The 21767-nt window shown below is 39.6% G+C and overlaps 1 non-coding gene across 1 annotated transcript; it reads left to right on the top strand.

Moving 5' to 3' along the window:
• The first annotated feature begins 3633 nt into the window (after window positions 1–3633).
• On the top strand, window positions 3634–3740 carry LOC131252425 (small nucleolar RNA R71). Its single transcript, XR_009174446.1, has one exon. It is a non-coding gene; the product is annotated as a small nucleolar RNA R71 (small nucleolar RNA).
• Window positions 3741–21767: the final 18027 nt, after the last annotated feature.

The following is a 21767-nucleotide window of genomic DNA, read 5'->3' as shown; positions in this document are numbered from 1 at the left end:
TCATAATCAAGTTCAATGCATTAACCCATCAATTTGAAAAATTCTAAACATTGAGTTCCATTTGTGTATAGTGTAATCTCAACTTATTATCATTAAGAGATTCAATTGTCAATTTCCACAGTAACACTGATGATCGAATGAGCATTCAGGACAACCAAAACCTAGATCAAAACTTGCCTTACAGTTCAACTTTTCATTCTACCAGTCTTTGATTTTTCTATGAACAGTAACGCCAAGGAGGGGAATCAAATCCTCACCTATAGGGAGCAAACCTATGGTGAAAACTAGTCACCTAACTCTTTCCAAATGTCAACCATGGGGAATCGAATCTACACCTATAGGGAGCAAACTTATGGTGAAGTTCGTTTGCCCAACCCTTTCCGCAAGCAGCTATCTTGTAGCTGGGTATTTTCTTTTTCTTTCATTCTTCTTATTGAACATGATGGACAAATTTCCCTGGTTGGTTCCTTCCATGCTTAATGATCACTAAGTTACAATTCAAATATCAAACTGAAACCTTAATATGAAAGCAAGATGTGACATGTGAAATCATGACTCAATCAATGTTTACAACTTCTAATTCTAGATTAACAATTCAACTTAACTATGAAATCTAACAGATACTGAATCCAAGAGTCATAAATTACCAATATCACGTATCTTGAAATTCTAAGTGCCTTAGATGGCTGTCAAAATCACTTCGAATTCATAAGAAGAAAAATTAAAAATTTTCACTATTTTTTTGTTTTTGCTCAAGACCAAGAAAACACTGATTAAGTTTCCTAATCTCCCACCCCCAACCTAAAATCTATATTGTCCTCAATGTAAAAGATATGAGCATGCAATGCACATGGGACAACGAAAGTAAATGAGAAGGGATGGGAAGATAGTACCTGGACGAAGGAATCGAGAAAGACTTTTCAAGAGATCGCAGTGTGAGAGTAGGTCAGCACGAGAGTGAAAACATGAAAGCAAACTAACCTAATGGCATAAAACCGACGAACCTAGAGTAGCATAAAGCAAACTACCCTAGTCCTATGAAAGTAGTAAATTATAATCCTCAACTGTGAAAGCACGGAAAATCTACTCAATCATGCATCTAGGTTCTTCTGTTGGCCAATATCTTGGTAAATTTCATAGAAGGTTTTTCAACAAGATCATCCAAAAGCCCGTTTTGTAGTAGGCTTGGATGTCCTAGAGCGTGAATGTCCAGAGAAATTGAGGGACCTCAGCATAAAGTTTTCTTTTAATTTTCTTAAGTGTCCAAAGTATATGCTATTCACCTGTGGTAGATAAAATTTTGAAGTTAGTACACCATGATGAATTAGAGACTACAAGTAGATGAAATTTAGAAAAATTTGTAGTAGGTGGTGTACTCTCAACACACGCCGAAGTTTCACTCTTTAGTTCAATTTTCAGCTCTTCCTCCTTTAATGGTAAACATTCAGGATCTGGGGGAGGAGGTACTTCAGAATAAGGATTCTCTCGGTCCGTGATAACTACCGAGGTATTATCTTGCGAGGCATCCACTATTTCTTGTATTATGGAATCGTTTGAATCTGTAAAGTGTGTCAAATAATCATCCAAAGAGTCGAAACATTCAGTTGAAAGGAGTTCATTCATCCTATCGAGATCTGTGATGATATGTTCAATAACTCCTTTATCTTCTTCGAGAGTAGAAATGAGCATACTCTCTTGTTTGTTCTCAAGGTGAGATGAAATCACCACTGGGTATGTCTCTTCTTGACCTAAATAGGTATATTTTATATAAGAGGGTAAAGATTTTAGGTTAAGCTTTGGTGGCTTGAGGTTAGACGATAGAGGCACGTCATCAGTTTAGGGCAATTCTTCAAATTGTGGCCTTCACTAGTTAACTTCAAGTACCGGCGAAATATCAAGCAAGGCACATGTCTCCCTAATCATATCATCATCCAAGTCATGGGAGTGTATCAGGCACATCTCTAGAGGGTCAGAGGATAAGGTCAGAGGCATTCTATCTTCTATGAAAGAATCAATCATGTTAATGTCATGGAAATCGTCATCATCCTCTGAGTTTCTGCCATTATTGAAAAAGATGTTTAACTCCAATGTCATATTCCCGAAAGACATAGTCATGACACCATTCCTACAATTAATAATTGTGTTTGAAGTGGCAAGGAATGGGCGACCATGAATGACGGGAATCTGAGTGCTTATGTTACTAATGGGTTCGATGTCCAGGATGATAAAATCTACAAGGTAGTAAAATCTATCTACCTGGACCAACACATCCTCAATTATCCCTCTTGGTACACGAACAGAGCGATCAGCAAGTTGTAGTGTGATTAGGGTGGGTTTTAATTCACTCAAACCTAACTATTTGTATACTAAGTAGGGAATCAAATTGACGCTCACTCCTAAGTTAAGAAATGCATAATCAATTCGATAGTCCCCGCTTACACATGATATGGTTGGGCTACCAGGATCTTTGAATTTCTGCGGCACGTCTTGCTTTAGGATGGCACTCACTTTCTCAGTCAAGAAGATCTTCTTTTGAATACTCTGTCGTCGTTTGGTTGTGCATAGGTCTTTCAGGAATTTGGCATATAAAGGTATTTATTTTACGACATCAAGTAGAGGAATGTTGACTTTCACTTGTTTTAATACCTCTAGAATATCTTGAGAGTTAGAGAGAGGTTTTGATGCAACCAACCATTGGGAAAATGGAGCAACTGGCTTTCTAGAAGTTTCGGTTTTAATTTTTATGGGGCATCCCTAGATCCATCATTGTTGTCCTCTTCTGATTCTTGAGGCTTTTCGGGCCTAATCAGAAGGGTTTTATCAATAATCTTCCCACTCCTAAGAGTGGTGATGGATTTAGTGTGCTCCATTTGATTTGAAGTGCTTGGGTTGCCAACTTCATATTGTAGCTTTGGATTGGGGAGAGGTTGAGCTGGGAAGCTCCCCTCATTCCCAATCGTATTTTCAGCCTTAAGTCCTTGTAATGTTTTGTTAAGGTCTTGCAAGGTTTGTAGCATACCCTGATTGAAAAAATCTTACTTTTCAAAATATTTTAGAATCGGATCCTCTTGAGGTTTCTCTTGTTGTTGTTGTGAAGTTTGATTAAAGAAACCTTGAGAGGTAGCAGTTTGTCCATTCCTTCAACTAAAATTTAGATGATTTTTCCAACCAGGATTGTACGTATTAGAGGTAGGTTCATTGAAAGGTCTTTGATAGTTATTTATGACATTGACTTGTTCATTCAACACTTCTCGAAAGGCAGGTATTGTAAGACAATTTTTAGTTGTGTGAATGTTGCAATCACAAATGCCACAAATAATTTCATTAACCTTATCCTTCTTTCCTTCCATAGCCTCAAATTTTCTTATGAGATTAGTCACTTTATAATTGAGATCATCCTCTTCTTTTAAGAGATACAATCCTCCTTTCTCCTTAAATTGAGTCGGCCTAGACGTGGTGTTCGAATTTGGGTAATGGTCCCATGATTGTGTTTTTTCAGCAAGGCTATCGAGGTAATCCCATACCTCATCGACATCTTTATTCATGAATTCTCTATTACACATTGTCTCGACCAATTGGCGCATGGAAGATGTCAGTCCATCATAGAAAAAGTTTATCACGCGCCACGTTTCAAAGCCGTGTTGTGGGCATAAACTGACAAGATCCTTAAACTTTTCCCAACACTGGAAGAATGTTTCATCCTCCTTTTGGGCGAAGTTCATAATTGCTTTTCCAAGGGTAATCGTTTTATGATGTGGAAAAAATTTCTTTATGAACTCCCTTTGCATATCATTCCATGTGCCAATAGATCTAGGACAGTGAATGTAACCACGTCTTAGCCTTCTCTTTCAAAGAAAAGGGAAAGAGTTTCAACCTGACTATGTCCTCAGACACGTTTGGAAAATATAAAGTGGTTATAATCTCATCAAACTCTTTTAAGTGTAGATACGGTTCTTCAGATTCAAGCCCATGAAATTTAGGAAGGAGTTGGATCACCCCTGGCTTGATATTCATGTGTCCCGTATTTTCTGGAAAAACCATGCATGAGGCCGTGCTCACCCCCACCGGTTGTAAATAATCTCATAAAGTACGAGGCAGGGGTGCTTGATGCACCTCATTCTCATCATGGACTTCCTCAATCCTAAGTGGAGGTAGTGCTTGAGGTTGATTTGCATCCATAACCTCAATTTAGATTCTAAACTTAGACCTAAAAGAGAGAAATGAAATAAAAATCTAAAAAGAAAGAGAGGATTTGGAAAGAAGTTACTAGATCGGAGTCCCTAAGTTAAAAACCTGCAAAACAAACCAAAACAAGTTAGTGTTTTTTTATTATATAAATAATAATAAAAATCTCTAAAAATAAAAATAAAATAAAAGAAAGGGAAGATGAAATAAATCAGGAAAATTCCTAGAACAAAACCTAATCTAGAAATAGAGGATTAGAAAATCAGAAAGATATTACCAATTTAGAAAGTATATATCAGAATCCTACAAAACAGGAAAATTAGGTTAGTTTCTAAAAATAAGAAAACCTAAACCTAAAATCTAAGGTTAAAAAAATCTTAATCTTAAACTAATCCTAAAACTAGTTAATTTCAGAAAACGTAACCATCAATCCCTAGCAACGGTGCCAAAAACTTGTTCACTTCCCAAGTATAGGGTTGTGATGTAGTAATAAACTTGATAAGGCCGAAGTTGAATCCCAAGGGACTGATACCTGTATGTTATCTAAAAGTAACTAGAACTAGAACTAGACTAAGATGAAATCTAAATCGAATGAAATTTAGGGAATAATGGTGAAATAATTATCTAAAATTTATAAAAATCAAAGATATGAAACTAGGGATTCAGAGGATCCACTTGTAGAGATTAGGGAGATCTTATGCCTGCTTCAAGAACTCAACTGGACTTAGAGTCCCATCTTCACCCAGTTAAAGAGTATAATCGTGGAAATCAAGACTGAACTTCCATTGATATAGTTTTCAAGAGATGAAAGGTATATGAATTAGAATGGATTCCATCACCAAACCATGCCTAGGAGACATAGTAAACAATAGAATTAAACTAATTACCAACCAATCAACAATGTATGAAGGTAAGGAAGGGTACCGTCATCCGACCATGCCTAGGAGACGATGGTGAACAACAGGGCTTCCTGACGTCATAACATAAAAAGGAAAGGAACATGCTCAAAGCTACCGCAGACCCATCATAATTTTAGTCACAACAGACCATTAAACACTAAAAAAATTCCCTTAATTAAACTCAAATCAACATCAATTCAGTCTAAATAAAAGGCACAAGCAAAAATCTCCTATCAAGCTACAAGCTTTACCTCTTAGCCCTAGCTAAGAGGTTTAGCCTAGCAACATGATTAGGTTAGATCCCTAAAACAAAAATAAAATAAAGAAAAAGAAAAATAGAAAGAAAAAGGAAAACAACTCTACTCTCTATCTGCTCCTGACGTCCCAGTCGTGGATGCCAAGATTGAATGCCTTCTCTCTCTTCCGTCTCGTTCTCTTATATCTGCTGGAGGTCGGCTGGAGGTGGAAGAACTGACCCTGTTTGTTGGATTACGAAAGCAAAGGCGGTGGAGAATGCTTGCTCAGCACCCTCCTTTCGCAGCCAAATCAGATCCTCTAAACTCCCCTGTTCCTGTGATTCTTTCCAAAAGAATACTGTCCCTTGGGACATTTTTGAGTGGCCTACACGATGGACGGTCTGGATTACCCATCCGATCATCACCACACTCATGCAATCATCCGCAAAGCTCGAACAGCGTCCGGGCCCGAACAGAGCATGCATAATAGTTACACTGTGATGGTTGTGGGGTCTATGTTCGGTGATGTAAAAGAAATCCACTCCGTATATTCGTTGCAGCTCGAAAATACAGGTGAGAATCACTATTTTTAGATCAAATTCGGTGTGGTCCAAGGATGTTTTCATTCAGTCGTCCGTCCTACGTTTGGGCTGTTAAAAATCAATATCCGTCGTACCTTGAAATTTTGTCACCTAGGACTTGGTGAGCAGGCCTTTATGAATCTGATTAATGGTTTGGATTTTTCATATGGACAATGGGTGGGGCCCACAACATCAACCGACGATTACAGCGAAACTTCGTTGAAACAGCAGTTGCCGTCTTTGTGTAAGAAGTCGGTCAACACTGACTTTGACCGGGTTTCTCCATCCGGTGCACGTTGAGTGCACATACACTCTCTATACATGCGATGCTCATGGGCCATCATCATCTAATAGATAAAGCCCATGTTTGAAGCATATTTGAATATTAGGTGGGCCTCAGATAAGTAATTCATGGGCTGATCTGACCGTTGGACCACTTCCACAGGTATTCAACTACTGAAATTTTACATGTACAGTTTATTTAGGGTCTTCAGGCCATATATGAAGTTTCGAGCTGAACGGATGGTGAGAACCTTGTGATCTGCATTCTGTACCAATTTCATGCCACTTGAGCTTCAGTTTCTCGATTTTCTTGAGTCTCAGGCGTGTTATTTTATCGATCTTGGTCCCCTAGGGTCCGTCCCTTGCCTTAGTGAATTCTGAGCATTAATTTCATGCTTTTAGCATCCTTTCTAGTTCAAGCTTGTAATTGCACCTTACATCATAAACACGATTACAACAGGCCATTAAACAGTATTATGTTCATAAATCCAGGCAATAACTAGAGTTTGATATGCAATATTTGACCCTCAACACCCTCGACCTGTATCCAACGTTTGCGCGTGATCCTAAACCGAGACCTGCATACTGAAGTCAGCTCGACCCGAAACTTGTATCTTAGCGACCGCGCTATCGCCGCGGTTCCAACGCTGCGACTCGCGCACTGATCCGATACCCAGGCTAGAAGATGTGAGCCCGCATTCGTTCTGAGGAAAACACCGTGCGTTGTGAATTTCGAGGGAATCTCTACAATATGTCCCATCAATCAATCGATCAATCAAGTCAAGTACACTACATACCACAAGTACTAACATCCATCCCTCCTTTTTCTCCAAGTCAACTCTCTCTCTCCCCTACCTATCCCTCTTTTTCAAAATTTCAAACACACCCATACCTCTCCATCTCCTTTCCTTACAACAACCACTTCATCCATCCCTTTAATCCATTATTTCTCTCTTTCTCTCATTTCTCAAAACTCATTTCCCAAGCAACAAAATTCCAATGTCCAAGCTCTCTCCCAAATACTAAGTGTGGCCCACCTTCTCATCTCCCATCTCAACCTTCCAATTACCATCAACCTCGATCAAAGTTGAAGACAAGGAGCATACAAGTGTAAGGAGCTAAAGAAAGAGGCCGATAGGTGGGTGATCCACCGTTGATTTCAAGTTTAGGGCCCCACTTGTTGTGGGATCCACATTGATGTATGTAATGTAGAGAGGGGCCCATAGTGGCGGGGTCCCTCTATCTCACCGTTTCTCTCTTTCTCTCTCTTCCTCTCTCTCTCTTGTTTAGATGGTGTGTGTGTGCGTGTGGCCCGTCATGAAGTAAGTAACCTATCCATGCCATCCACCTTTGTAGGACCCACCTAATGGATGTGTTGGATCTACATCGTCCAACCCAATGTCGGGCCTAGACAGAAGGGAAAACACAAATATCAAACGATCCAAGCAAGTAGGCCATGTCCATGCGGGACCCACCATGATGCCTGTGTTGTATTTAAACTATCCAGCGTCCAGGGACGTTGGACGTGGCCAGCCATGGAGTGTGTGTTCTGATAGTGGGGGTGGCTAACAGTGAGGTGTGAACTGACTAGTGGGGGTGGCTAACAGTGAGGTGTGGACTGACTGTGGGGTCCGTGAGACCCATCCACGTCGATTACCCATTTAGTTGGGTGACACCATAATCACGTGAGGTTTCCACTGTCCTTGGACGGTGGGACCCACCCCACATGTGGGGCCATACTGATGTATGCGTATGTCCAGGCCGTCCAGGGCTTGGACGTTGTATATATATTAAATATAATATTTTATATATAATATAATATATATGATATAAGACATATATCCAGACTGTCCAACGTCCCTGTTGCTGGACGCTGGTTGGATGATATAATATATATATTATATTAATATTATAATAATATCACATATGCTTGATAGGGTGGGCCACCCTCTCACGTGGGACCCACTGACGAACGGTTTGGATGGCATATGTATAGCCGGTGGGCCACGTACGTGGGACCCACTTGGCTGAATGGATTGGCTAGTGTACCTTACACCTGACGTCAACAATCTATGTGGGACCCACCACATGTGACGTATGGGTCTTATCCACACCATCCATCTATTATGTGGGGCGAGTTTTGCTACGCCCGTCTGACATGCTGGTCGGGTGGGACCCACTGCTTGATGGATGTGCTACATCCAGCCATCCATCCTTTTGGCAGGCTCGTCTCAAGGCTTGAGACAAAAAAATAAGATAGATCTAATATAAGGTGGACCACAATGTAGAAACAGTGGAGTGGAACGTCTGCCACTAAAACCCTTTTTGGGTTACAGAAGTTTTAGACCACTGAAACCCTTATGAACCGACTAGATGAAAAATAAACGCTATGGTGGGCCCCTCTAAATTCTAACAGTGGGAATCATTATCACCATTGTTATTTATGGTATGGTCCAGATGATCTTATGATCTAATTCATTGTTTGGATAATGCTTTAAAGTGATCTCTATAGATGGATGAATGGTGCGGCCCGAGTAGTGTGCCCCACTTGTTATAATTGAGAAGCCCAATATGACGTATTCGGGGCCTATAGGTTAAGGCCCATTGTGATGTATTTAGAGCCCATGAGTTAAGGCTCATTGTGATGTATTTGGAGCCCATGAGTTAAGGTCCATTGCGATGTATTTGGAGCCCATGGGTAGAGGCCCATTGTGATGTATTCAGCCCATTTGATTAGCCCAATCGACTCGGGTCATTCAACTTGGCCATTTGATCGGCCTATTCAACTCGGCCCATTTGACTCGGCCCATTTGCTTCAACCCATTTGAATCGGCCCATTAATTCGGCCCATTTGATACGGCCGATGTTATATATATTGGCCCATGAGTGAGGCCCAATGTGATGCGTATATGCCTCATAAGCGAGGCCCGTGATGATGTGTATTAGACCCTTTTATGAGACCGTGGACCCATTATACGATTGACCCTATGAGCGCCATTCCTTAGGAGCAATGTTGGGTAAAGTTCCACATTAATGGGCAACGATGGTTGGATGTCCACATTGTGTCCTTCCCTCAGGCCTTGTTAGGCCCATTTTCATCATTCTCTCGTGGGTTTACCTAAACGCTTGGGCCCCATCGATTTTAACTGGTCCATCATCCGCCGTCTATCTATGACCCCGCCTTGCGCCGAGGTTGATTATCGATGCCGATTATCGGTGTCGATTGCCGTTACAGGCTACTGTTGTCGATTATGAGATTGTGACAGCATAGCATCATAATACATGCCCATACACATCATCTGTATGTTTGTTATGAGATGTGATTGATCATTGCATATGTCATAGTGCAAGTGGTTTTTGGGACTCCCTAATAGGCGGAGTTACCCCACATGAGCACACAGTATGCGTAGGATTGATGCATGATTAGACTGCATGACTCATGTACATTTGCATTTATGTGATTGTGATTACTATGCGTCCTAGCGACATCAGGGCTGTGGCCTCCACAGACACATCGTGGGTGGCTAGATTGGATACCGGAAATGCTGTTTTTAGTATCGGAGCGCCATAGATGTCCTTGGGTGAAAATTTCTAAACCCGATGGTATCAGAGGATGACTCCAACATTGAGACCGAGTGGATACATGAGCGTACAAGGGCCGAATACCAGGAGGCTGCGTCTTCCACGATGTCGTGGTTGATTAGAAAGGGGTGTGGCCTTACTCGCTCAAGGGTACAGGCCATTACTAGGCTGAGTTTTAGTAGCTTATGAATGGGTCCGCTATTGACCTGCCAGATAGGTATTGACAGACTATTGGCTAGGTGGATATTGAGGTTTCTTACGCTCACTTAGACTACTCGCATGGGAAAGGGACAGTGTCATTTGGAGTGTACTAAATCCTTACGATTATCCATAATGAGAACTGTACTGATATTTGATGCTCTAGTGATGAGCTGTATTGATATGTGGATTTGGATGAGGATTGATATGCTTGATTTGTTTCTTGCATCGCATGGTCTTGATATGGCCGATAACATTCATATCTTGCACCGCATAGCCTTGGTACAGCTAATTGCATTCATGTACTCATCAGTATGATTCTGTATTATTCTGATATTACATTTTGAGTACGCTCATATTGCGCACAGCTTACCCCACCCTCTAAGCTTTCTATAAGCTTATACACGATTGATGTGTATAGGTGACACTAGGACACAGCCATAGCTCCGCCGTAATAGGAGTGTGCAGTCAAGCTTCAGGAGTTATTCGTTATTATTATCTTGTATTTCCCTTCATATGCATTGTACCTTAAAGTTTTTTATCATAGTGGATTTTGTGATGGTGTTCTTGTGGTTATTGTTCATAGGTTATGCTTATGGCTATACTTATTAAGAATCAAAATCATGTTTGAAATTCTCCTTGTAGAATCCTAGGATCGGAACTTTGTGTATGGGTGTCGGGAGCTGAGAATGGGGTACTACGGAGGCTGTCAGTGCTGGATTCGGCGATTGAGAATTTTGTGAGCCTGGTTTCTGAGTTTGGATCGTGACAATTCCTCTGAGTTGGCCTCTAAAAGTGATTTATTCGAGTCTATCTTAGTCCAACTACCTCAGGAAAACGGGATTGGAGGTTAGATGTCAAGTTAAATTTTGTTTATTAATGAGTTAAGTTATGCCGAGTCATCAATAGTGACTTGACTCAGTGAGTTTTCTAAGTCCAGCAATGTTTGAGATCTGGCTCAGGTCCCTTCTAGTTAGCAACTCTTTGGGTTTTACTGGATGGACCATTAGCTCATCGAGTTGTAGAGTGACTCAGTTTAGAGTCGACTCAAGTCGATACTTATCTTGTTATGTCAAATCTAAAGCATCATTATATTGAATTTGTTTAGATAGAGTTCAATTGAACCACAATAGAATCATCATGATGCTATGTGCAATCATCACCAAGGAGTCGAGCCTTCCTTGGGTTTAAGTCCGACTTAAGTTGAATCGAGTGGGCAAGGTATATGGAGTTCCACAATTTCCGAAGTTCTAAATCTATTTTGAATTAAATAAGTCGGTGATTAATTTTTACGTGAATTGTATAAAATTGTAAGTGTGCAATTACCTCATTTGGATTCCAAGATTGAAGTTGATTTAAATTGGAATTTGGGCCAATCAAGGTATGCATTGTCTCAACCCTTCTTTTGAGCTCAAATTAGAGGTTAAATTAGAGGCTAATATAATTTTATTAAATGTCAATTCAAATGATTGAATGTATGACTTGTACTTTCCTAAAACTCCTCCTTAGATTGTATTTTAGTCATCAGAATCCTACTTAAAGATGAGGATCACCCTTCAAGCTTTCCAACATTGTGATAGTTAGTTTAGTTCATTAATTTCTATTACTTGCTTAATATAGTATTTAGTAAAATGGATGATAAATGTTGTTTCCTATTTGAATAAATCTTTTTATGCTTGATGTTTAAATTTCAAATTTGAATATTCTAATATGATATGGATCTCAAATTTCTCTATTATGATTTAAGATGAGTACTTTACATTTGTATTTACCATTGACATTGTATGTGTGAATTGATTGTGGCTTGTTTTGCCACTTGGATATTACTAGATGGTATTTTTGGATGTTCCTCGCACTAGTGGTAAATTTGTGTAATTGATTAAATAGAAATTTGGCATAGACTTACCATCTCATGGATAATTTGTGCATATATGGCTTTTAGATTGACCCTTTTTTGATATTTCTTAGAATGAACTTTTTGCCTAATGTGACTTTGAAGGGCTATCTTTATATAACCCTGTGATGGTAAGTTCTACCTGTTATATCATGATAACCACAAATTGTAAAGGTTATTATTAACATTATACATGTTGAAGTTGAGAAGGGCGAGCTCCAAGTCCTAGAGGGGTTATTATTAACATTATACAGATAGTAGAAATTAAAAGCAACCTCAAACGCATAAGTATTGAGAGGTTGATATAAATGTTGTTCTAAGGACAACCTTACACAAAAAACCAATGGCTTATGTAGGACAACCTGATTTCTAAAACGTCTGTGATTATCAAAAACTTAAACTGAAACAGAGGCAAAAAAAACCTAGCTATTACAATATTCACCACAAAAGCATAAAATAGATTACAGCATTCACATACATAAACAAATACAATCATCCACCACAACTCTAAGAATTATAGTGGTTCGTGTGTGTACACCAACTGTTCGCAAACAACTACACAACTACTCCACTCCCAATATCCACACCCACAGGATATTGGCTTTCAGTAAGAAAGAAAGTTTTCCAAGGTTCGCCTTAAAACCTTTACAATAGTTTTTTTTTTTCCAATAGGCTATCACAATTAAAAACTCCACACTGAGATTTTCCTAGCTTATCTTAGTCAAAACCACAAATAGAGATTTTCCTAGCTGAATCCCACAAACCAAAAATACAGAAAATTGAAATATAATACTTATCTAAAGAAAGATCTTTGATATAGTCGGTAGAACTGCTTCTTTGTAGATGATAATGTTCAATGTTCAATCTCACAGAAGAAGGGGTTCTAGGTCTAAATGAATTTTAGATTAAATCCAACCTTAGGCTACTTAGATTCAATTTATTAGATCTCATAAATGGTTAAATCAAAATTTCCTTTTTAAAACAAATAAAATTGAATAAAGAGATCAAGAAATTAAATAACCAAAAAGCTATTAAAATAAATTTTAAATACCTCATAATAGCTTCTCAATAATAGGGACTTATCTCTCAGAGTGGTGGCTTGAATTGGCTTAGAATGAATGAAGAATTCTGAGCAAAGTCCACTATTTATAGTCTGCAAATTGGTTCACTCAACTAGTCCTGGGTTCAGCTCGACTGGTCCTAGCCGAACGACATTTCAAAATTTCTGATGCGATCGGATAAAATAGACACTCGACTGGTCGAGTGAATAAAAATCGCATTGCTAGAGTTTGAATCAAGACACATCACGACCGGTCGAGCAGGTTACTCGACTGGTCGAGGACCTACCAGAAAAATCTAAAAATTTGAATTTAAATCTGGATTGGTCGAGAAAAACCCTGGACTGGTTGAGCCAGTGCCTGGACTAGTCGAACCAAGACTAGGATTAGTCGAAGCAAAGCCTAAATAAAGTACAATGACCCAAATTAAATATGCAATGTTAATGACCTAATCCTAAGATCTTTCTAGGGTCATGTATAGCTTAAATGTGATATTGAAATTGAACCATCGGTCGCTTCGATAGATAGGACACTTTAAAGCACATGAAGCTTGACCTTGAAATCTTGAACTTGTCTCGAACTTGTGTCTTGAGACTTGATCAAATATTTGAGCTTGTTCTTGTGACTTGAGATTGAAGTAGTGTACTTGAGCTTGAATTTGAGACTTGATCTTAAGCTTTAACATAAGCTTGAACTTTAAGCTTGGAGATCGAAGTAGTGATACACTTAAGCTTGAGTACCTCGACTTGATGATCTTCAACTTGATGTTGTAGTTTAACATGCATACTTGTAGCACATATAACTTCGATGTAGATAACACCACGCTCATCTTCGAATGAAGGTGAACTTCCCATCAATTTGAACTTGAAGGTGAACTTTCCATCTATCAAAACAAATCAACCATCCGGAAGTATTTTGGCACAACAAAATTTGACAACTCAAGGTGCTAGATTAGCACTTATAGAAGTCTCATGAGCCGAGCATGGTGGTATGAGGCATTATGCTCAAGCTGTCAGACTATGTTGGGTAACGAGCCCCCACAATGACCTTGAACTTTTTAATATGGTTGTTTGTAAATTATACTAATAACAGCTAGGCTAATCATGCATTCATGGCATGCAAACTTTACCGGGTGGTCGATATAAAACATGAGGTTTATCAAGTCACTTTAGATTGTAACATAGAGTATTTTACTAGGTGATTCTAAGTTATCATCACATGCATTTGAACTACTATGGGTTATCCTTTTCGCTTGGACTTTTTTGGGTGCCTAGATTCCCTTGGGCATATCCTAGATTACTTTTCCAAGAGGCTAGTTAGCCTTCAGTGTCCTCATGTATGGTCTTTTCTGAGTGGTTAGTTCTCCTTGGAAGTACCTTTGAGTACTTTTATTGGTGGTTAGTTCTCCTTGGGTGACATTTTTGTCAGCTAGATAATCATTCCCATGTTTGTGAGCATATGCATGCATTCATGCATTTAAATAAAAGTACCATTGTGACATTAATTAATGTAATATATGCTTATCTTATGAACTTTGACTTATTATTATGATGGTTATTATGAATGGTTTATTGTAGACTTTTCTTGACAAACTATGCTTTACTATTGTAATGTTTTGGTAAATCTTGGGGGTATACCTCACTGGGATAGTCATTGACACTATCAGACCATATTTAGTGCTGCAGGAGATGTAAATGATGTGCAAATTGGTGTTCATGTGGAGCATGAGGAGTTGAATGATCTTACGACTCTTGATCCTAGGTTCCATTATATTGATTTTTTATTTTTCTCTATTTGTCAATCTTAAGACATTGGTTTGTATAAGCCCAGTGGGTAGCCACTTATATATCTTGTGTATCTTAAATGTATATTCAGACTTTCCCTTCATGCTTGATTGTTTCTCTTCCACTGTGGTGCTCACTTTATATATATATAGAGTAAAATTTGGGATATCCTTAAAGGTTAACACTCAAAATTTAAGAAAATGAGTACTAAACTCTGGTTATGAAATTCAAGGCATTACAAGTCATCAATGAATGTTACGAACAATTATAAGTGTACTTGTTTGTCAATCATGTATGTCAGGTGTCAGTTAATCGATTGAGCTCTTAGAAGCTGAACAAAAAAGACACATGAAGACTTAGAGCATCACGAAGTGAAGAAACAGGTAAATTGAGGTGCCTTGGTGACCCTATCCTTAGACTCTTTTAGGTCCAAAACAACCTTAGCATTTAGATGGTCCATTCTTGAACAGGTAAACCCTTGTTTGACCATTCCATAAGTCCTAGGCCTTTATTTGAATAAGGAAAGTTAGGCTTTAAAGGTGCAAAGCTATTGTAAACTTATAACTCAAAACAATATTTTTCGAGTAGATATTAATCCTATCGACAGTTCGTCGATAGGACTCGATACGATTGAATTTCTCCTCAATATAATCAAATAAATGGTCCAGCAACCAAACTGCATATTTCTGGATTTTCTCGATCGTATTAAAGGCCGGTTTAATCCTATCGAAGGCCCGCTTGATCCTATCGATGGTGCCATTGAACTAGCCATTAGAGACATTTTCTTTCTAAAATGGCATTCGATCTTTGCACAAATGAATGAGTTTTTTGTGCAGTTAGAGCATAGGTGATTCCCTACTCATTATTCCTCTCTTAAGCTCCAAATCAAAAAGATTCATAACACTATTCTTTTGGTTAATCACTCTAATGAGTATTCCAAACTCCATTATTAAGGTGTTCATGTTCTCTCCTATTTTTAAAAAATTAGACACTAAACCTATAGTAAATTCTTGTCTAAATCCTTTGGAATACTCATCTAGGTGAATCCTTATTACGAACTATTATGGGTAAAATGGACTGACCAGCCTAACTCATAAAGAAAGCATAATTTTTGTTAAGAAGCTTGTAAAGCCACCATCCACTCGACCTCAAAGTTGGCCCAGATTCAACTGGTCTCAACTATAGTCTCAGCTCAGATGGACTACGGCTTCGACTTCCACCTCGACCCATCTGACCTTGACCTTAGTTCGCCTGACTTAAACTTCAAACCATCTAAGCCTGAGCTCAAGCTCAACCTTGGGTTCCAACCTAGTTGATCGACCACCTGGGAATCCACCAGAAGATCCTCCCTTAGATCTTCGCTAAGATTCTCGAAGGAACAATTGCGCATCCTTAAAATCAGAATCCTAGTATGAGATGTCGTGGTCGCGGATTCATTGCTATATTCGACACCGCCATCGAGGGATCTATATGTGTTTGTGTGTGTGTCTATGTGTGTGCCCCTCCTGTAAAGAAAGGCACGCACAATCTCTACCCTACAACCGCTTCTTTGACTAGACCCAGATTCCCTACCTGACTTGGGCATCAGAGGGTCCCCTGTATTAGCCAAGGTCTCCTTTGTCCGTTCTTTGTGCAGGTGCTTAGAGGTTGAAAGAAAGCTAACTAGATTTCTGCATCAACAATTTGACGCCGTCTGTGGGAATGATAGCAAAAAGCCGTTCTCCACTTCTACAATGCTTCAATAATGGAGAAGGAAAGGAAGAAAGCTTAGAGCCCTGTCGCCGCACCCAACCTTGTGCCACCAGAGCAATCTGTTAACTACCGGGATTCATCTTCCCAACTTTAGGCTGACTCTACACCCATGGGACAGATGCAACGATCCAGGTATCATGGAAGTCCACTTATCTCCCTTGAGCAACAAGTTGAAGCATTAACTAACAACATTGACTCAATAAAACGAATGTTAAAACAACAAAACCCTCCCTCCAGCCAAAGGGCCAAGGAAGCAGTGGCTCAAGTAGTCATAGAAACTTTCACACCAACTGACATGCCCAACAACTCCCTAAGGAGCAAACAGGTCAGGATATCAAGGCTAGCGCCCTCCCACATCTCGGGCACTACCATGCTAGTTGCCTTAGACTTACACCATGAATTAGAGAAGAAGAGGTGTGACAGATCTCTCGAAACCGCGGTTGAGGCAGTGGTCTAAAGGGAAAATCCTTGGGAAGCTGAACTCAATGAGCTGAGGGGCCAGATCAACGACATATGACATGCTTACCGCACAGACGCTCCAATCTTGGTAGAGGCAATGCTGGAAGAAACCAAGCCCCCATTCACATCTAACATTATGCATGCCTAGCTCACACAGGTTTCGAATGTCACAGATCTCTCCATACTTCGGAATCATTGACCCAGTCGAACACTTGGAATCTTTTAGGTCTTGGATGGAACTTTATAGTGCATCAATTGTTGTGATTTGCCAAGTGTTTTCCTTAAGCCTAATAAGAGCAACTCGGAAGTGGTTCCGGCAATTAAAGCCACAATCGATCAGCTCGTTCACACAACTCAGCAAAACTTCCATCACCAACTTCATTGGAGGAAAAGAAAGGCTCAAGCCAACTACTCACCTCCTCACCATTATCCAGAAAGAGGACGAGCTACTAAAGGACTACATCAAACTCTTCAACCTGAAGGCGATGCAAGTAAAGGGGCACTCAGAAGAGGTCGCCTTAGTTGCCATGATGGGAAGCCTAAGGGAGGGGAGGTACCTCTTCTCACTTGGCAAAAACCTACCAACAATGTTGGACAATCTCCTTAGTCGAGGTAAAAAATAATCCAACTTCGAGGATCAGCTCCTGAAAAGCGGCTTGGAATAAGGGGAGCTCGACCAGGGAAAAGCAACCAAAGGAAGAACCAACCCCGACCAACAACAAAAAAAGGAGAAAGGATGAGGAGCTAACTAGAAGTCAGCACTCGAGTAGACGACTTGAGAGCAGGTTCGGTTTGTACACCCCGCCTCAATGCGATGCCCGAATAAGTCCTCATGGAAGTTCACAACAAACGAATCCTCAAATGGTCGAACAACATAAAATTTGATGTTGATAACCGAGACAAGCAAAAATACTAGCACTTCCACCGTGACCACAACCATTTAACTAGCAACTGCTTTGATTTAAAAGAGGAGATCGAGGCCCTCATCCACAACGGACACGAGAATATGTTAACAGGAGAGAAGAGTGGACAGATTGGAAGAACGAGAAGCCCATCAACAATGAAGCCATTGGGGCAATCCGCACCATCTTCGGCGAACCTGTCAGGGGAGGGGATTCAATCTGAGCACGAAGAGTTCATGCCCGGAGTATCAACCACAACAATTTGGAGCATCAAATCAAGGTCACCAGCAGTCCCCTTTGTAGGAGCCAAGTGAAAGTAAAACAAAAAAAAAAAAAAAAGAAATAGAATAGACGACCGAGGATATCATACCTGATTGCCTGGGAGCGACCTTGAAAATATCATCCTGGAAGAGAAATTGAGGAGTGATCAACCTCTTTTAACCCCTTCGGCTGGGCTTCAACAACCTTTCATGAGCAAAACACTAAAGTTGTTATGGGGAGAACTCAGGCTGTACATGAGGAAAGCTCATTACATAAAAAAGAGGCAAGATTAGCACATGCACAAATTATAGCTGACCTAGTTCGATTTAACAATTCCTGACCTGGAGTCATAAATTTAGCAGGGATACTGATCGCCGGGTCTGCTCACTCCCCCAACACCGACCACTGACCAGACAAGTCGAACATCCTAAAAAGACAAACTAGAAAAAGAAATGCAATGGGCTAGAGAAGGGAAAATAGTCAGAAAAAGGGAAATTAAAGGAATTCCTGACTTATGGGAAATCACCTAGTCCGATGAAGAGCAAAATGACAAAGTAAAATGAGGAGTCAAGTACTCCTTCCCCTCTCTATACTCATGCCCAGCCCAGCACATTTATGACCAGCAATTATGCTCCCATCATTTTTCATAGTGACGAGACGATTTAACCTCTTAATCTCCCGACCTACTCGACATCGGGCACAAGTCGGTCCATAATAACTTGCTTCCCAAGCATCTGAAAAATGCTCGAAAGTAAGGATGGCTGCTATTATGGTTGAAAATGGACTGACTGGGGTAACTCATAATGAGAGCATAGTTTTTGTTAATAAGCTTGTAAATCCGCAATCCACTCGACCTCAAAGTCAGCCTGGATTCAATCGGCCTCGACCATAGCCTCAGCTCAGACGGACTACAACTTCGACTTCCACCTTGGCCTGTCGGACCTCGACCTTGGTTCGCCTGACTTTGACTTCGTACCATCTAAGCCCAAGATCAAGCTTAACTTTAGGCTCTAATCTAGTTGATTGACCGCATGGGAATCCACCAAAAGATCCTCCCCTAAATCTTCGTTGAGATTCTCAAAGGAACAATTGTGTATCCTTGAAATCAGAATCCTAATATGAGATGATGTTGTGGTCACGGATTCATTGCTATATTTGACACCGCCATCGAGGGACCTATATATATGTGCCCGTCCTATAGAGAAAGGCACACAATCTCTACCCTAAAACCCTTTCTTTGACTAGACCCAGATTCCCTACTTGACTTAGGCATCAGAAGGTCCCCTGTATTAGCTAGAGTTTCCTTTGTCCATTCTTTGCACAGTTGCTTAGAGGTCTAAAGAAGGGTAACCATCACTGCCAGAAAACAGGGCAACACTGACGGTTAAAAACCGTCGGCAATGACCTTCCCCGACGAATTTTAGCCATCACAAGGTCTGTCGGCGTTTTTGACAGCTAAAACCGTCGGCGTTGCCAACGGTAAGGGCGACGGCCAAAACCATCGGCATTGTCGACGGCTAAAACCATCGACATTTTCGAAGGTAAGAGCGACGACCAAAACTGTCGGCGTTTTAGACGGTTTTTAGCCATCGGTGATTGTCATGAATTGAGAAAAAGATTGAAATATATATCATCCATTGAATTTGGATGATATAATTATTACTTTTCTATTGTGTAGACTTACCTTCTCAAATAGGTTGTTCATTCAGGGCTTTGGAGAAATGGGTATATCTAGAAATGGATGTGTCCGTTGATCAATGCACATCCATTTCTAGATATAACCATTTCTCCAAAGCCCTAAACGAACTAACCTATTTGAGAAGGTTAGTCTACACAATAGAAAAGCGCATGCATGGCATACCAAAAACTCTTTAAGTTGTATGCTTTGAACTTCAAAAACAATCCCATTAACTAAATATGTAAGAGTCGGCTCTGATTTGCATTTGAAAAATGTAATTCCTATGAAAATCGAAGATGGGGGACTTAATATTGGCTATATGATCTTAGAAACTGCAGAAAATACCAAAAATAACAAGCATTCAACTTCAAAAACAGTCCCAAATACATGAAAAATGAACTCTTCTACTACGATTTGCATTTGAAAAATGTAATTTCTATGGAAACCAAAGATCAGGAGATTAAAGCAACATTCTAAACTCAAAAACCACGTGAAAATACTGAAATCACATGCATCAACTTGAACAAGTCTATACTACCTAAAAACCGTAATTTTCTGCTCTAATTAACATCCCAAGCCGTGATTTCTAAGATGTTCCAGAATCACCATCTTAATAACTAATAAGTTCCAGAATCACCATCTTCATAAGCAGAATATGGTATTGCAAAATCACAAAAACCCTAAAATGGCATGCATTCAACTTTGAAATAAAATCCCAATTACCTGCAAAACTACAATCTATGCTATAATTTGCATCCAAACCCACAATTTCTACAAAAGGCAAAATCTGGAGTCCAAAATCATCAAGTTTGAACTATAATAAAAATAAAAAAATAAAAAACTATGAAAAAGAAAAGAAAAGAAAAAAACACAATTTAACTGCATGAATAAGACATCAGGAGCTCAAAAATACCAATCTGAACTCAAGAATTGTGGGAAAACCTTGAAATTGCATTCGTCAATTATTTGCAAAAATTCCTGTAAAGAGGATGAAAGGAAAACCAAAAAAGACTTGGATTGAGGTAGTGAGAAGGGATATGAAGGCTTGTTCACCTATTGAGGATAGAACTTTAGGCAAAACAAGTTTCTCAAATCCAACTGTAAGTGGTTCGGATAAGGCTATGATGGTAATGATTATTCTAATGAATAACTGCAACTCAATTTAGTTGTGCATCCACATGCACCCTAAGTGCATTTTGATATAATGTAAGGCCTTGCATCATAGCTACTATGTAAACTGTGAACTGAAGGCTTGTTCACCTATTGAGGATAGAACTTTAGGCAAAACAAGTTTCTCAAATCCAACTGTAAGTGGTTCGGATAAGGCTATGATGGTAATGATTATTCTAATGAATAACTGCAACTCAATTTAGTTGTGCATCCACATGCACCCTAAGTGCATTTTGATATAATGTAACGCCTTGCATCATAGCTACTATGTAAACTGTGAACTGTGAACATGCCAAAGTTCTGACCATTCATCAAGTAGTGTAAACTGTGAACATGCCTGAAGCAGTTACCGGGAAAAAAAAAAAAAAAAACCTCTACTGATTAGGCAAAACACACATGTTGAGAAAAATGGGTAGTTAGAAGAAGAAAACATCCAACCATCCAAATTCAATAGATTTGTATAGCCCATTTAATGAGTCTACTACCTTGATTTTTGGCATATGGCATGTTTGGATTGTTGCACTACTTAATGAAGGGCTCAGATCATTCACACATGTTCCATCCAATGGTGAGAACCAAACCCCACAATCTACCATGATGCATTGATAACCCATGTGTCAAAAATATACCCAGACCCATATCTAAGTTGAAGGACAACTGGTAACTTGCATCAATTGTTTTGGGGCCAGATGCTTGTTTCCGTATCAGAGAGTTTAGAAATTTGCAAAATGTCTTTGGGGCCAGATGCTTCTATCCATATCAGAGAATGTTAGGATATTTGCAACCAAAACAGTGGATTCAACTATGGGGATGTCTTTTCAAGATCAAATAATAGATTAATTTTTT

This window comes from Magnolia sinica, chromosome 7, assembly GCF_029962835.1.
Source record: "Magnolia sinica isolate HGM2019 chromosome 7, MsV1, whole genome shotgun sequence".
Lineage (NCBI taxonomy): Eukaryota > Viridiplantae > Streptophyta > Magnoliopsida > Magnoliales > Magnoliaceae > Magnolia > Magnolia sinica.
This window is presented reverse-complemented; position numbering and strand designations above follow the sequence as displayed.